This window comes from Eumetopias jubatus, unplaced genomic scaffold (genome assembly GCF_037043125.1).
Source record: "Eumetopias jubatus isolate StellerSeaLion01/CBP00866 unplaced genomic scaffold, mEumJub1_p1.0 scaffold_3, whole genome shotgun sequence".
NCBI lineage: Eukaryota > Metazoa > Chordata > Mammalia > Carnivora > Otariidae > Eumetopias > Eumetopias jubatus.
Window position 1 is genome coordinate 31931377 of NW_028274809.1, and position 16576 is coordinate 31947952.

Here is a 16576-nt window from a genome sequence, read left to right on the forward strand (position 1 = left end):
AAGAAAGCTTCCTATTGGGCGCCTGGGTGGCTCAGATGGTTAAGCATCTGCCTTTGGCTCAGGTCGTGATCCCAGGGTCCTGGGATCGAGTCCCGCTTCGGGCTCCCTGCTCAGCGGGGAGCCTGCTTCTCCCTCTGCTTCTCTCTCTCTCTCTGTCTCTCATGAATAAATAAATAAAATATTAAAAAAAAGAAAGCTTCCTATTTCCTAATTCTAAAATGAGAAACATCTTCCTCTGGGTGGACATGAAAAGCAAAATTTTGGAAGGGTGGACCTCTCATGGCTTCAGCTCTTGTGCTCAGTGTGTTGCAGTGTGAAACAAACATGGCACTCATGCAACGTAATGTGGGCTCACTGGGCATGCATCTAGAGTCAGTATACACTGAACGTGCGAGACCTATGGTCATCAGGAGATTTAGTTCACAGCAAGCAAGAGTCCAGTTTCTTATCCAGTGATGAGTTTTGGTCATGCCATCAGGCCCACCTCAGAAAGGGAAACTGTTGTTATTATAGCATGCAGCCTTGGAAGGCACACCAAGTTGGTCCTAGCTTCCTTATTTTGCCATTACTGGTGGCCACTGACAATATTCCCTTCTGTGGACAGAACTGGACTTCATTGAAAAAGAAGTCACTTCCTATGACTTGTGGTGAGTTAGAGGGTGGATTTTTTATGCCTGTAAAGGAAGGTATCCCCCTTCCTCCAGGCCTTGTAGCATGGATGCCACTTCAATTATGTTATCCAATGGAAAACCAGAAGAGCAAAATATCCACCAACACACTGCCTCAACAGAAATCCAAAGAATGTGTATTTCTCGTATGGATGGAAGACAAGAGAGAAGGCAGTATGTTTTAAAAGACAAGTCTTCGACCACCAACTGAAGGCAGCAGACATACAATATCGCCTTCAGAGAACACCAGTTGTAGCTAATTTCCAGTGTCAGTAATGGGCAAGAATCATCACCAGTCTGCTCAGCCAAAGATAAGTGATGCCTGTCAGGCGGTACCAGGCCTTTGTTTTGGGAACCCAAGAGGAAAAGTGGTGAGAGAGGTGGATTTTCACAGGCAGCACGTAGGGGTGAAACAGATTTGTTGGCTGCCTTTACCCTAACGAGGCTTTCTGCTGAGCCAGAAGACGTAGCAGGTTCCCATGGGGCTTATATACATGGAAGGGAAACAGCCGTGGGTTCAAGAACATGGGTCTGAATGATTTTGATATGCTCTGTGTGTCTCCAGACAATGTAGTTTTTCCCACTTTTCAATTAATCACCTCTTCCCAGAATCTTTCTTGGGTGAACAAAGAATGCAACAAGATATTTTGTAGGGTGGCCAGGAGATCACAGGTCAGGTACAGAAATAATGTTGAAAAATAATTAATTAGCTGACATGCTTCAGAAAACTCTCTTTGGGAAAAGTCTCCTGCAACACTACAAAAGGATCAGCTGAAAGGAAAGAGGAAAAAGGAAAGGAAAGAACACGTGAAGAAATAGGGCAAAGATTTACAAAAGGAAGAAAAAAATCAGATTGCTTTTATTTACCCTTCAAAAGCATTTTAAATAGCATTTTCCTTCAACCTGCCCCACAACAGTCCTGTTCTGTCAGTGTTAATCAAGCTGCCCCTCCCTCCTTAATAAACAGCAAACTGTTTCTTCGGGAGTAAATTGTATTTACTGCATACACAATTAACCATACTGCTACATGTCTTTAGAGTTGTTTTCATTCACAGTCTGCTCGTGTGGAAGAACTTGGGAATACACAAATGATCAAAACTCAGCAAAATTTTCTCTATCACCTACTCAAGAAATTCAATCTGCTTCCAGGGTATCAGAGATGTCCTACCCCCTCCATGAACAATGAAATTCAAAAGCCAAAGAACTGATTATCTGACTTCCTAAGGTTTTTCCTTTCATTTTGGGGTCTGATATGTCTTGTGATCTTCAAGCAAAAGGATGTATATGTCGGTGTGTGATCTTTCCATGGCTCCTCCTAACTGTTTATATTCCTTGAAGGTGGTTGTGTGGCTAGGGAAAAGAGTGAGGTTTAGGGGAGTCAGGCGCTGTAGTTTTTCACTTAATTTTAATTCTTAATGAAATGGCAGTTATGGAGGTATCTTGTAGCACTTCTGCTATGTGACTTCTGGCCCATGCAGAAGACAGGACATTTAGCAAAATTATTGCTGACAAAATCTGAAAAATGAGAAGATGATTACTCATGGTTGGAAATGGATTAATATATCTGGCTGCATACCTTGATTGATAGAATGAAAATGCCTGAGGGTGGTGTAAGGGTCAAAGGATTTCACATCTGGAAGAAACAGAGATCCAGGGTTAAGTTTAAAGAAGAACTCAAATCTAAGTGATTCTCAGATATAAGGAATCAAATATTTAAAGAGGACATAATAATTTAGCTCTGGTATGGAGTCCTGGATTTAGGTTCAAGTAACAGTAATAAGAACAACACTAACATAGTATTTGGTATGACCCATGTGCCATATGAAGTGCTTTAAGTATATTTAATTACCTAATCCCCACAATAACCCTATGAAGGAAGTGATAGAGTTATTCCCATTTTACAAACGAGGTAACTGTGGCCCAGAGAGTTTAAGTAAGTTGACTTTTATAGCTAGGGAGCAGTAGAGACAGACTTGAACCCAGGCAGACTGGTTCCAGAGCCCATTACTCAGCTGTCACATGGAACCAACCCAGACATTCATATCAAGGGGATTTCCCCCATATCTTCAATTACATTGAGCGCTTATCATTTGCTGCGTTGAGAAGATAGTTGTGACACATTCACTGCCAAATTTTGAATATTCAATGACAGGAACATGTTACCAAATAAAAATGTTAAAAGATGATCTTTTAAAATCCTCAGTGGAACTTCTAGTTCTCTGGGTACCAACTCCCAAGTCTCTTGTTATTCAAAGTCGGCTTATAGTGATTGCAAGCTTGTACATTTCAGACTGCTCTCAGAGAAAAGACAGTTGGTAATTGACACTCATAATACCCCGTTCTTCTTCTTTAAAGCAGGTATCACAACCGCAATGAATTAATGATTTGTTTTGCTATTTGTTCAGTGTTTACCTCCCTCTCTGAGCTTACCACCGTATTTCTGGTTCACAGCCTAGTGCCTGGCACACCTGCTCAAGAAATATTTGTTGAACAAATGAGTAAATAAATGAATGAATGACTACAGCTCGGCAGCATCTTCCTATGTTCACCAAAGTCAATTTTTTTCTCTCTAGTAGTTATTACCCCATGGAAATGGGGGCAACACTTGGAATTTTTACCCTGCGCTCTTACTTGGCAAATCATCAAGGAATTTCCCTGTTCACCAGTAGATTCACATGCTTGCTTTGTTTAAGAGGGATTTCTGTGTGTTACACAGGGGATTTTTTTCCCTAAGGATGTGATTATTCCTGGCTTGACCCTGCTGCTGTGATATGGCCATTTTTGGCACAGAGCTCGCGTGGCATGGGATTAGGCTGTCCTCATTGTGTGAAGTGACTCAGACACGTTGCTGCGCTTATTAGCGTGGGGTATTGTAGATCACTTAACAAAGGCCACAGCGGCGGCCATCACTCTAACAGTGATGTCATAATTTGCTGTGTGCAACACCTCTGCGCGACGCACTCAACAAAAACATTTATTCTTCTCGTTTATCAACATATTTGTGCCTCTCATCTCTCTTTCTCTCCCCCCCCTTTTTTTTGCTTCTTTTCACAAGTGGCAGAATGCATCCCATTTCCCAAACAATTGGCTTCCCCGCAGAAATATTCTTAAGGCAGCTGCTTTCCTACAGCACATTTTTGAAGGATTATATATAAAATATATATGTTGCTTGATAAGAAACAGGCTTTTTGAAATGCAGGGCCAGTTTCAAAGCATATAATGATATTCAATTAACCAAATATGGTCTATACCTCAGTGGTGTGGGCTGGGACACACATTCTCTTTGACTCTTGAGGAAGCCAAGACTTTCATGGGATTATCCAGGCTAAAAGATCTTGAATCCTTAAAACAGTCTAGAGGAGGGCACTTTTCATAATGCATTCTTTCCACCCCCACCCCCAAATGATACAGGATCTGAGATGGTGTGAGATAATCCCCCAATTAGGTTCCAGAGGAAACCGAGCTGAAATGGCTTATCTGAAGTCACATAGTTAATCAACAGTAGAGCAGGATTAAGCTCAGGTTTGCTGGATCATGGCCATGTGCATATTATATTTCTTTCAAGCCATTAGTATATGAGTGAACTTGACAATCATTGGTGTGACCAGCGTTGAAACATTAGGCTTAGGGGCCCCAAGTCAGGCGTGACATGAGTATATGGCTGGTGCATGGCAGCAAGTTTTCCTGACAACTCCATTTCTTCCCTGAGAAGTATAACGCTCTGGCCCTGTGGGCTGGGTGCCTCCCCCTATTTACACAGCCAGAAAACATTCAAGGCTTACCTTGAACCTGGCCAGCAGGCTTTTCCTAATATAAGCCCCTCCAGCCGCCAGAGTGTGGGCAACTGCAGGTAGGACCAGCCATCCTGCTGAAAGCAGGAGGATCTACTGAATACCCAGGAGGAGGCGGCCGTGGCTCAAAAAGGCCAGCTAAAGCAGCGGGGGAGGTGGCAGAAGATGAAACAAACAAAAACCAATATTTATTGGGGCAGCTGGGTGGCTCAGTCAGTTAAGCATCTGACTCTCGATTTCGGCTCAGATCATGATCTTCAGGATGATGAGATGGAGCCCTGTTGTCTGGCTGTGCGCTCCGCGGGCTGTCCACTTGAGATTCTTCCCCTCTGCCCCTCCCCTCTCTCGCGTGCTCTCTCTCAAATAAACAAATAAATTAATTTAAAAAAAAACAGCCCCCCAAAACAAACTGGTGTTTACTGAGTTTCAACAATGTGCCATGCATAATGATGGATGTTCCTATTGTCCTTTTACAATGAGACAATGAGGCTCTGAAAGGTTGCATGCTATGCCCACTTTCTGGTGAAGGCAACATGGTTTTGAACCTCAGTTTGTCTAAGTCCAGTGTTCTTGACCAGGGCATCACTTACGGCTGTGCCATCTGTGTCCTGGTGCAGAGGTACCAGGCTGAGGGAGAGCATGGGAGATGAAATCCAGCGAGGACCCTCCTTGCCCCAGTAACCATCGGGAGACAGAGACACCTTTTGCTAGCAGCAGCCCCTTCCTGACTTCCATTTGACTCTGTTAGCCCCATGGATTGCGTATCTGAAGAGTGGGGGACAAGGATCCAAAAGCTTACAGTGACAAGGACGGCCCCAGATAAATAAGAGGATGCACTGATACTCTGGGGAGGTTTTAACTTGCTGCCTCTATCATTGCTTGTTTTCTGCTGAGTATGGGTGGCCCAGGATGCTACGGGGTTGATCAGAGTGGGAGAAAGCCCAAATCTTCCAGGGAAATCCTGGTCCTAATGGAAACAAGATCACACTAGCCTGAAGTTCCTGGAGAATGTTTTTTGCTGAGTTCTGTTCATCCTTTGCTTTGAACTCAAAAGCGTTAGGTGAAGTTTGGGGCTGAAAGAAGTAGGCAGAGAGGCCTCAACCAAAATTGGTTGAAGTTGCCAAGTAAGACCATCTGGACTTCCAGTCCTGAATAGAAGCAGCATCCTACATTTGAAAAAGAAATGGAGACTTCGCCCCAGACTGATCAGGTTAAGTCATCTTTAAAAGGTGAGAATGATTTGTATGTAAGGTCTAAACCAGACTCCAGAGCTACTTGGAGATTATGACAATTCCAGCCAGACTGGCTTAAACAATAGGGAAATTTATTATATCACGCAAAAGGAAGTTCAGAAAGAGGGAAGGCTTAAGGGTTTATTGATTCCACAGCTCAAAGATACATTCAGACCTAGGTTTTATTGGTTTTTCTCTTTGCTATCAATGGTATCAATTTTATCCTGAAGCTGGTTCCCCACATGGTCACATGATGGATGCCAACAGCAACTGTTACAGCATACTCTTATGTTTATTTCCAGTTGGATGAAATGGATTGAATTTTTACTTCCAGAAACCCCAAGCAAGCTTCTCCTTGCATCTTGCTGGCTTAAACTGACTTAGTTCTGCCCATCTCTGAACCAAACCCTGGCAAGAGGAATGGAACCACCTGGTTTGGCTTAGACTAATTATCTGGGGTAGGATGAATGTTGGAAAGTCTTCCAGTTCTCCTCCAAAATGTCACTATACCTTGAAATCCCCCACTTACAAGTGTATCAGTCAGGCTTCAATCAGAGCAACAAAACTGCTATGAGTGGCACAGAATAAAGGATTTATTATAGAGATTAGATCTTACTCAATTGTGGGTGTTGGTGAGGCAGTCTGTGTGGGCTACCACCTCTGTGTCTCATGTTGACCCCAAAGTCACCATAGGTCAGACGGATTAGCGATTGGAAAGAAAAGCTGGTGCCCTTCAACATAAGATTCAAGGAAGGGAACAGAGGACATCTGGCAGATGCTAGAGGGGCTGCAGGTCTGGGTGCCACCTGTGCCAACATGGTGAGCCAGCAGATCAGCAACAATGTACATGGGTGGCCACCGAACCCAGTGCCCTCCACCAACTGCAGAACATAACCAAACATCTGAGGCTTCAGTCTACCTCCCAAATCTTATACAAAATATCCCTTGTAATCAAGGCTAACCTGCAACTGTACAACGGAGGGAATTCTGAAGGGAATTTGCTCCAGCTTAATAGCTGGAGCAACCACAATAAGAATAATCTAGTGCAGTGATTTTCAATCAGGGGTTATTTTGCCTCCCAGGGAACATTTGGCAATGTCTGGAGACATTTTTTTGGTTGTCACAACTGGGAGGAAGCTACTGGCATCTAGTGGGTAAAAGCCAGAGATGCTGCTAAATATCCTACAATGCCCAGGGCAGCCCTATCACAGCAAAGAATTATCTGGTCCAAAATGTCAGTAGTGCCAAGTCTGAAAAACCCTGATTTAGGGTGACCACCAATTATAAACAAGTCATGATCAAACGCTCTCCATTTCAAGCTCGTAGAGCAGGAAGAAGACACTGCTTTAGGTTTATTTAGCGGTGGAAATTACTGGCATTTGCCTGCATTTTAGAATAAAGCACATGCCCAAGACGTTTGGCACCTGTCACACATAGCTATTATTAGAAAGCCTTTACTAAAAAAAAAAAAAAAAAAAAAAGTAACAAAATTTTATCTCCAACTTGGTTGCAAGCCCATAAAGAATATGAGTCATCTCTTGTGTCTCTTTGTGCCCTCTCTCCCCTACACTGACTTGTATCTGAGTTGATATCTGTTGTTTCTTGACTGATTTTGCTAGGGTGTAGGAGCTGCAAATTTTATATGCAACCACATTTATGCAAAAGAGCTATCTGTAGATAGAAATTATATACTGTGTTGCAGATGGACTCTAAGCCTTCTTGGGACATGGCTTACAGGTACAACATGGTTGCTTTTTGTAGGAGGCCTTTCATCATGTTGAAAAAGGGTTGGAAGGCCAGCATTGGTATTTCCAACTAAATTCTCAGGAAAGTTCTTTCTGATGAGTTCGTGGCACCATTTGTGTCAGATGTCACTTGACTAATGGGATGGAAGTTGTTGGAAAGAAATCTAAGCCAAGGAGTGTAGTGTGTCCCTTCAAAGCTTCCATTTTCTATTAGATTGTTGGCACTTCCAGGGAATTCTGTGATATGGATTCTACCAGCCCAGGAGGCAATAGGAAATAGACACTGGTTGAAGGCAAGCTGCTTATGGATCTGATGCTGTAACTCACTGGCACTTTCACAATGTAAGAGGAAAGTATCGACTAAATGGTCACCAAGGCTCACCAGACTACCACTGTTGCTGGTTTCATCCTAAGGACGTGGGGCTCTCACAAGCCTCAAGGAGTGTAAGGAAGAAACCAATTAGAAAACTTTAATATATCCTCTGCCTTCCCAACCTCAGGCAAAATGTGGAAATCTATTCTAGAACATTTTAAAATGAAGAAAATATAAATATATATGCATAATATAAAGGATGCATGTGGAATTGACAGGTGAGTGAGGCATTGATTAGCTGTGTCTATATGAGCTGTATATTTTTAGTGAGGTATATTTGACATACAACATTATCAGTTGTAAGTATGCCACATGATTCAATATTTGTATATTTTGAAAAATGATCACCACAAAAATCTTTAATATCCAACACGATCTATATTGAGAGAGAGAATAAAAACAGTGTTCTCTCAACTTATTTTACAATGAAACTCTTGCTTCAAAGAATTCCTACTACATATTTCAAACCATGGTTTGGGAAATGCTGTACCCTGTTGCTTCCTTTGATTTAAAGTAATTCCTCTTAAGGTTTCTTGGCTAATAATGCTTTAATAATCTTTTCTGATTATAAAGATAATGTACACTCACTTAAAAATTGAAAGAGAAAGGGATGAAGAGCAATACAAAAATCAGTAATAATATTTCTACCCAGAAATAATCACTATGAATATTTTGGCATATATCCTTTCTCTACCGTTCTCATCTCTTTTCTCTCACACTCTCCACTCCCATACACCTAAACATTTAGCCCAAAACTGGAATAATATTTTACATACTGTTTTATAACTTGCTTCATTTAATCATACATGGTAAAATTTTTTCTGTGTCAATAGATAGAAATCTATTTTTTCCATTATTAATGGTTAGATGACATGTAATTAACAAAATGAACAATACTTGATTGGACTAATTTCCCACAAATGAAATTTAGGGTTTCTCTAAAAAAATAACATCTCCACTGAATACTCTTGTTCCCACTGAATATTCTTAATATACAAATCTTTGCATTGTTGAACACTTGAATATTTCTTTCCTTAGGAAAAATTTCTATAAGTAGACTTATTGGCTCAAAGGGCATTCATATTTGAAGGCTTTAGATATTCATTTTGGAGCTAATATTTCCTTAGCAATATTATATGCTTAATTCTGGGCAAGGGGTTGTACATGAATTGCAATCATGAGTTTTATTGGATACAAGTGGCCCTGCTCAGTATTTTTTTTTTTTCCCTGAAGAGCAAACGTGCCTGCTAGCAGTAAATATGAAACAAAACCTCGGTTCTGCAATCTGGCACTCAATTGTTCATTTCTTCAACATAGCAGGGGGAAAAGAAAGTGGTTTTGATAGTGTAACAAACACATTGATCTATTGAAGTACTACCACAGACATATTTAATTTCTGTGAAAATAATTGGGTCTGTAGGAATAATTATAGCTATCAAATTGTTTCTTCCAAAAAAGAAAGGAAAGGGGGTTTAAACCATTAACTATCAGAGTCATAGCTCTTTTGATCCTCGGGAAAAGAAGCATGAAACTTGCCCTCAAATGGGAGGGTGGGCAGGGAGGAAGAAAGGAAAGGGGTAGTCCTTATGGTTCCACCTTCTCCCAGCACACAAAGGGTTGGCAGGATCTCAAGCTCCATTTATCTGTCAGCTGCCATAGCTCTTGGCCTCAGACTCGGGGCTAAGGGAGCATAGGTGGGGGTAGCTGCTGAGAGAAGAGGCGGCTTATGGTTTTGTACCTTCTACATTGCAAGGGGCAAAATCCACATGGCCCTTGGTTATGAGGCCGGTTAAGGCACTTTTGCATATTCTCTTACTTAATCACCACAGCTATAGAGTGAAGTCTGTACCATTATATCCATTTTACGGAGGAGAAATGGGGGTCAAAGAACTTAGAGGTGGAAGTGGTTTGCTGTTGTTACATCAGTTGTAAGAGAGCAGGAAATGGAGTGGGAACCCGGACACTGCAAATCCGAGCATGTAATTTTCTAGTAATTCACCTGTTCTGTATTATTTTTCCTGTTATTCATTAATGACTAAGTACTTTCACATAAATAATCACATATATTTAATTCTCAGAAAAGTCCTCTGAAATAGATTTTATAATCTGTATTAGTTTGCTAAAGCTGCTATACCAAGATACCAAAAGCTGAGTAGCTTAACAACAGAAATACCTTACAGTTCTGGAGGCTAGAAGTCCTAGATGATGGTGTGGGCAGAGCCACGCTCCCTCTGAAGGCCCTAGGAAGGCACTTCCAGGCCCCTCACTTATTACCTATTTGGTTCAACCTCTGGGTAGTTTCTTGGCTTGTGGCAGCATGCCTCCCCCGCCTTTCTTCTCATGGTATTCTCCTTATGTTTGCGTGTCTCCAAATCTCTCCTTTTTATAAGGACACCAGTCATATGGGACTAGGGGCCCACCCTACTCCAGTATGACTTCATCTTAACTACTTACATCTGCAACAACCCTATTTCCAAATAAGGTCATCTTCTGAGGTACCGGAGGTTAGATCTTCAACATATGAATTTGGTGGGGGACACAATTCAACCCATAACACCATCTCCAATTTTCATGGGACAAAACTGATTGATCTAAGATTGCTGAGCATGGAAATGTCGGGGCCAGGATTTGGAGTCAGCTTTTCTGAATAGGAGCCCACAGCATTTTTGCTATTATAGTTCTCCTCCTTGCAGATAAATATGGATTAGATCAGAGCCAATGTGACTGAGACATAAACAATTGTCATGCAAATTGTACATTAGAAATGCAAATAAAATGTAATTACAAAGATGATTTAATCCCAGGCCAGCCTACTTGATGGACTTAAAAGGGCAAAAGTCATAGGAGACCCTTGATTTGGCGAATACAGGGCTTTGCTTTCAGTCCCAGGAGGCTGCTGGGCAGGAAGATTAGACGATTGGAAGCTGGGAAGAGCATAAACTGGTTGTCTGGCCAACAGATAGGTGAAGAGGAGAAAATCAGGGACAGGGTGCTAAGTTGGGTCCAGAGAATGCACTCGTGAGGCCGAGTATTCCAAGTGAATCCCACACCCCTGTGAGATTCATGATCCACCCAGGGTTAGCCAAAAAACAAGGCTCAGTAATCCTAAGAAAGGCGCTGTTACTGTGGACGGCGTACTAGATTACTAGAGGGTAGAGTGACCGGTGCCTTGTTGGCCGGGGACTGAGGGGTTACCCAGAATGGGGTTTTCAGTGCTAAAACCTAGACAGTCCCAGGCAAAATGCGTTAAGGAGGGAAACCTGACAGTCCGTCATGAACCTGATTAATTAGTAAGTGGGGCCTCCTGGTTTAAGTACCACACTAGGGAGTCAATAATTGGTCATAGGAATCCTTCAACTTCTAGTGGAAATAAGAAGGTTGTTAGGTATCACACCTAATCAGTACATAGCTTTCCGCCCCCCCAAGAAACACACAGTGTACTTATGTTATATCGCTTTCCCACTAGCTGAGATGGGGGATTCCACTGAAATTGAAAATCATAGACAGGTTTTGGTCCTTTGTTGGTAACTGAAATATATCAAAGGCGAAGCCCACCCTCACTGAAGGACCTTTCTGTTTCACCCCCTTTTCTCCAGTCTCTGCTCTGGTCCCTCATGTGAACACACAATGAGAGAAGAGAATTTCTTAAATTTTTCTGACTGAAAAATACCTAAGGCCCTTATTAAAAGCACAGACTCAGTGAGGCTCCTGGGTGGCTCAGTCAGTTAGGCGTCCGACTCTTGATTTTGGCTCAGGTCATGATCGCCGGGTTGAGATCAAGCCCCGCATCGGGCTCTACGCTGTTGTGGAGTCTGCTTAAGATTCTGTCTCCCTCTCCCTCTGCCCCTTTCCACCCCACCCCACCCTCTCTCTAAAAAAAAGAAGAAGAAAAGAAAGAAAAAGCACAGATTCAGAGACAAATCTATCAGAAGCTCCAGGGAGGAGCCTGAGAAGCTACGTGTGAATGTATTTTAAAACCTATATATGTTTAAACAAGCTCCGCAGGTGCTTATTAAAAGTAGGCAAGGTTTGGGAACTCTTGACTGGGAACCACACCAATAGGAGACCACACGCCCATCCTCTTCTCAAAAGAAAGTGGGAGATAACCCCTCCCAATTCTATAGTCAGGATACACAGAGGGGATCGGAACTGGAAAATACTAGTTTCTGTTCAGCTTGCTTCTGCCTATTTCCAGAGGCATGTTTTCATTTCCCAACAAGCACACCTAGGAAAGAGGATGGATAGGATTTTTTTTTTTTCCCTTTAGTCTGGCTCTGGAGATCTTTCTGACAGCAATGTTTTTGGCAGCCAAAGAGAGCTGGGGAAGGAAGTGGGTGGTGTGATGTAGGGTGCTAACAGAACCTCAGCACACGGCAGGTTAGAGAGGCCCCATCTCTCTGCGTCGTGCTCTTGTCTGTGTGGAGGACGAGGAGGGTTCCAGATTGTTAACCAGCAGCAGCTGCCAGCTTTATTGTTTTTTAATTAAATAACCCCCAGCCACATGAGCACACACGAATCCCCCACCTCCTCCTCCTCATGAAACCTCATTAAGCAAGAGGACTATAATTAAACCCGGAATCCACGGTTGACACTCCTACCATCAGTCTATTGCTTCTGCGTCCGGCTGTGGGCAAAAAAGACAGCTCTCTCTCCTCCACATTTTATGGGCAGAGGGCAAATAACAGGGAGAGGCCATCCTTATCTGTCACTTAATGGGCAACTTGGCCCTTCCTTCGGGGCAACCAGATGTGCCTTTTGTCCTTAACCACCTCCACAGTGGATGGGTGCCCCATCAAATAAAGAAAGACATCTGCCCGGGAGGGGCCAATTTACCTCAAACAGGTGAGGGACTTTGATTCCAAGAGCAAAGGAATTTTCCTGATGTTACTTAGCTGTGCGTTTGGGCCCAGTATGTCAGGATGATTTCCATATGATTGGAAGTGATCTGGAAAGTGGTAGCTATCAGTACTTTATTTTTTTTTTATTTGTATTTTTTACTTTAAACGTATGTATATTTATGTCTTACCAAGGGCATATAGCTACAGAGGCGGCTGTTTTTCCTACCTTGCTCCTCCTTCTCTTCTGCCCCCCTCACTTGGTTGGCCACATCCTGTACCTTAACCCTTCCCCAGCAGTCTCTTTCCTCTCGGTCTGCCATTCTTCTGTTTCTCAACTCCCCTGTACCCAATGTCTAGTTGCAGAGCCTATCAGTATGTGGTGGCTCTTGTCATCGACATGGGAAATCCTGCTCCTTAACATAGGAGGAGACTCCTTTAAAAAATCTCCTACATGGGCAGAGCGGTGAGGGAGGAAATGAGCACGGAAACACAGAGCTCTTTTCAGATGTAATCTATCCTGAAAAGCCAAATTCCTCTCCCCACCCCCAGCTTGGGCAAAGCCCTGGTGATATTTCCTGAAAAGCCCAAAACCCAGTGAAAACGGAATTTATCATTTACCTCATTTCTCTTTGTAGCTCTGACAATTCATATTACCCCAGAACCTGACATCTCCACTTTCCTTCAATTGATAAATAATCTCTTTTTGATTTCTGTAACTGAGAAACATCATAAGCCCAACATACAAAGGAAGATTCATTGGTCATTTATTTCACATGTGAGCTCCTTGAAAAATTGAGTATGCGTCACCATTTGGGCATTAATTCCTGACACGCCACTTATCATATTTTGATTGTTTCCAAGAGAACACCATATTTTAACTCTTTGGAAATAATTTAACTGATCAAATACACGGCATCTGGTTGTTATGGTAACTAAAGTTCTAAAAATAATATAAAGAAAAGACCACCTTTAATTGAAATCACAAGAAGTTGTTATGGTAACTGGAATTTTAAAAGTAACTAGGTTAAACTACATTTCATTTTATCTAGCACTTTACACAAACAAATTCTGATTAAAATATCAGGTTTAATTTAATCAGTTAATTAATGTCACTAAATGTCATTTATCTTATAACTCTCATTTACATTCACTGCTGACTTATCCAACTTGCTAATTTATAACCATTTTGCCTTCAATTTAACATTCTGGAACCTGGGGCAAAGTGTGTAGTGAGAGAGTGGAGCTAGGATTGGATATCAACCTAAATTCTGCCTCTGCCTCTTATTAGCCTCCTGAACCATCCATTTCTCTATCTGTAAGGTGGGGATGATATTACCAGCTCTGCTTTTGCTATATTATCTGTATGGCTCAAATAAAATTATGTATATGAACATGTTTTGATATTCAAGAACCTACCACAATGGAACACATTATTATACCATATTATTTTGTCCACACACATTTTGGTTATCCAACTTTTAAAAAAGAAAACCATACAAAAATAAACTAGAAATGTTTACACTTACAACACCGAGTACAGATTCTTTTTTAAAGATTTTATTTATTTATAAATAAATATATTCAGAGAGAGACAAGGAGAGAGCACAAGCAGGGAGAGTGGAAGGCAGAGGGGGAAGGAGAAGCAGGCTCCCTGCTGAGCAAGGAGCACACTGTGGGACTTGATTCCAGGACCCTGGGATCATGACCTGAGTCGAAGGCAGACGCGAAACCAACTGAGCCACCCAGGTCCCCCGAATACAGAATTTTAAGTTAATTAATTAAAGAATGATACTTATCATTCTCATCTCTCAGGTCAAAACTCTTAAGAATTGGAGGTGTCTAGATAATGGTAAGGATGGTATTAAACCCTTCACTGGTATCTCCTATGTTGTCTTGCACATAGGAGTTGCATGAAAGGTACTTAATAAATTTATATTCATTCACGATGTTTTAGTAGTGGATTCCACATGTATAAGGATCTGTGCTAAAATAAACTCTTACACCATTCAAATTCTCCCTGTTTTGAGAAGGGACACAGATATGGAAACAAACGTTCTCAAACTTTAGTTTCCATGAGAAGAGAGGAATAGATCAAGTGTATAGGAAGGTGGGTGGTGTGAGTGGGTTTAACAAAGGCTTGTTAAGAAGGTAAACCTTGAAGAGTGTGTACCAGGCTTGGGAGTGTTTGGGGAGAAGGGAGGTCATTCCATTTATTGGGAGCAGTGTGTGAAGGCTCACACCTGTTCCAGGAGCTAAGCTTGGTGATGGAGATATATATATATATATATATAGAGAGAGAGAGAGAGAGAGAGAGAGAGAGAAAGAGAGAGAGAGAGAGAGAGAGAGAGAGGAGATAGCAGGAACTAAGATTGAAATATGCAGGGTTCCGGTCCATATTAGCCATTCAGCACTACAGAGGCACAGAACTTAGTGTTTGAGACCTGGGGAAAAAAATGTATTAGCTTCAAAAATAAAACTGCAAAATTGAGTTTAATTCATGTTTAAACATCTACAAAATGTAATGTTGGGCCAACTTCATTAATTACTATGTTTACTACTCCTAAATATTTCATTATAGTTAAAACACTTTGAAAGTTAAATTTTTCTGACTTCACAAGAATTTCCAACGATGCAAAGTAATTGCCAAGAAATCATAGCCAATCTCAAATTAAATTAGCTATCTGTAGCCAAATTATTTCCACAAGCAAAATTACATTTTTTACCCCCAAAGTAGTGTGTGTTAATATATTTGATATGGTGTAGAAGCTCCAGAAGCAAAAGTTCCAAGGGTGTATATGGTTTTTAATAGAACAGGCAGTTCTTTTGTGTGTGTGTGTGTGTGTGTGTGTGTGTGTGTGTGTGTGTGTGACTTAAGGACTTAAAAATAAGAGGAAACGACTAGCAAAACAATGGTAAAGACATGGGTGGGTATGTCTGTCAGAACAATGATAGCACACATTTAATGAGGAGAAACAAAAGAGGTAGAAAGACTGGTGAACAGAAAGGGAGACCTGGGTTCTTTTCTTGGCTCCATTGCCTGGAGCTCAGTTTCCCATGTGCTTCGGTGCCTTAGGGAGCTATTATCTGTGCCAGCATTTTTCTCAAAAGTTCTTGCAACTTCTTCAGTCTGAAAGCTAGTAGCTGAGGTCCTGGTCTTCTCCCCTCCAGCCTTGGCAACAGTTTTATAATTACCCAATTTTCTGCATTAAATCCCTTCCTACTTGAAATCCCTGGAGTTGATTTTGTTTTTCTGACTGAGACCTGATTGATACACTATTATCATTACAGCTTTTGTTATTGCCAGAATTATTCCCCCTAGTCTTAGGAACAGGACCTTGTCTTATGCACTGTAATATCCCTTGAACCAAGCATGGTGACGTGTGTAGAGATGGCAATGTACCTTTGTGCTGCTTCTTTCTCCTCGGTTCAGGGCAGGATTCAATTGCAAATCAATCTGGCTGAATGAAGAAAGCATCTTCCTTCTCAGTCAATGTTCCAATTGGCTTTGACCAGTCAACAAGAGATGGCATTAAATATGAAATCTATTTGTCATTGCTGACCTAGATGGGGAAAAAAAAGTTTGTGGAAAGAATAAATTAATGCATGAATGTAGAACAACCTTTAGTTTAACTCTCTGCTCTCTTAAGGACAGAACATATATCCCTTAGCCTCCTGATGATTGCTGTGGGTGTTTTTTAGAAGTAAGAAGAAGAGTTGAGAGCCTGGAGAATCATGGAAAAAGTTACTTTCTTGTTTTTTCTTCAAGTACAGAAAAGTAGAGAAGAGTTAATGAGGTGGGAACTATATAAGTAAGTAAAATGGTATTTATAATAATGATGTGATTTATATAATATCTTGCAAAAGTTATTTTCAGTCCAATCTGCATTTATATCTCTTGATTTGTACGTGTCCCAAGTATATAAAGGCGC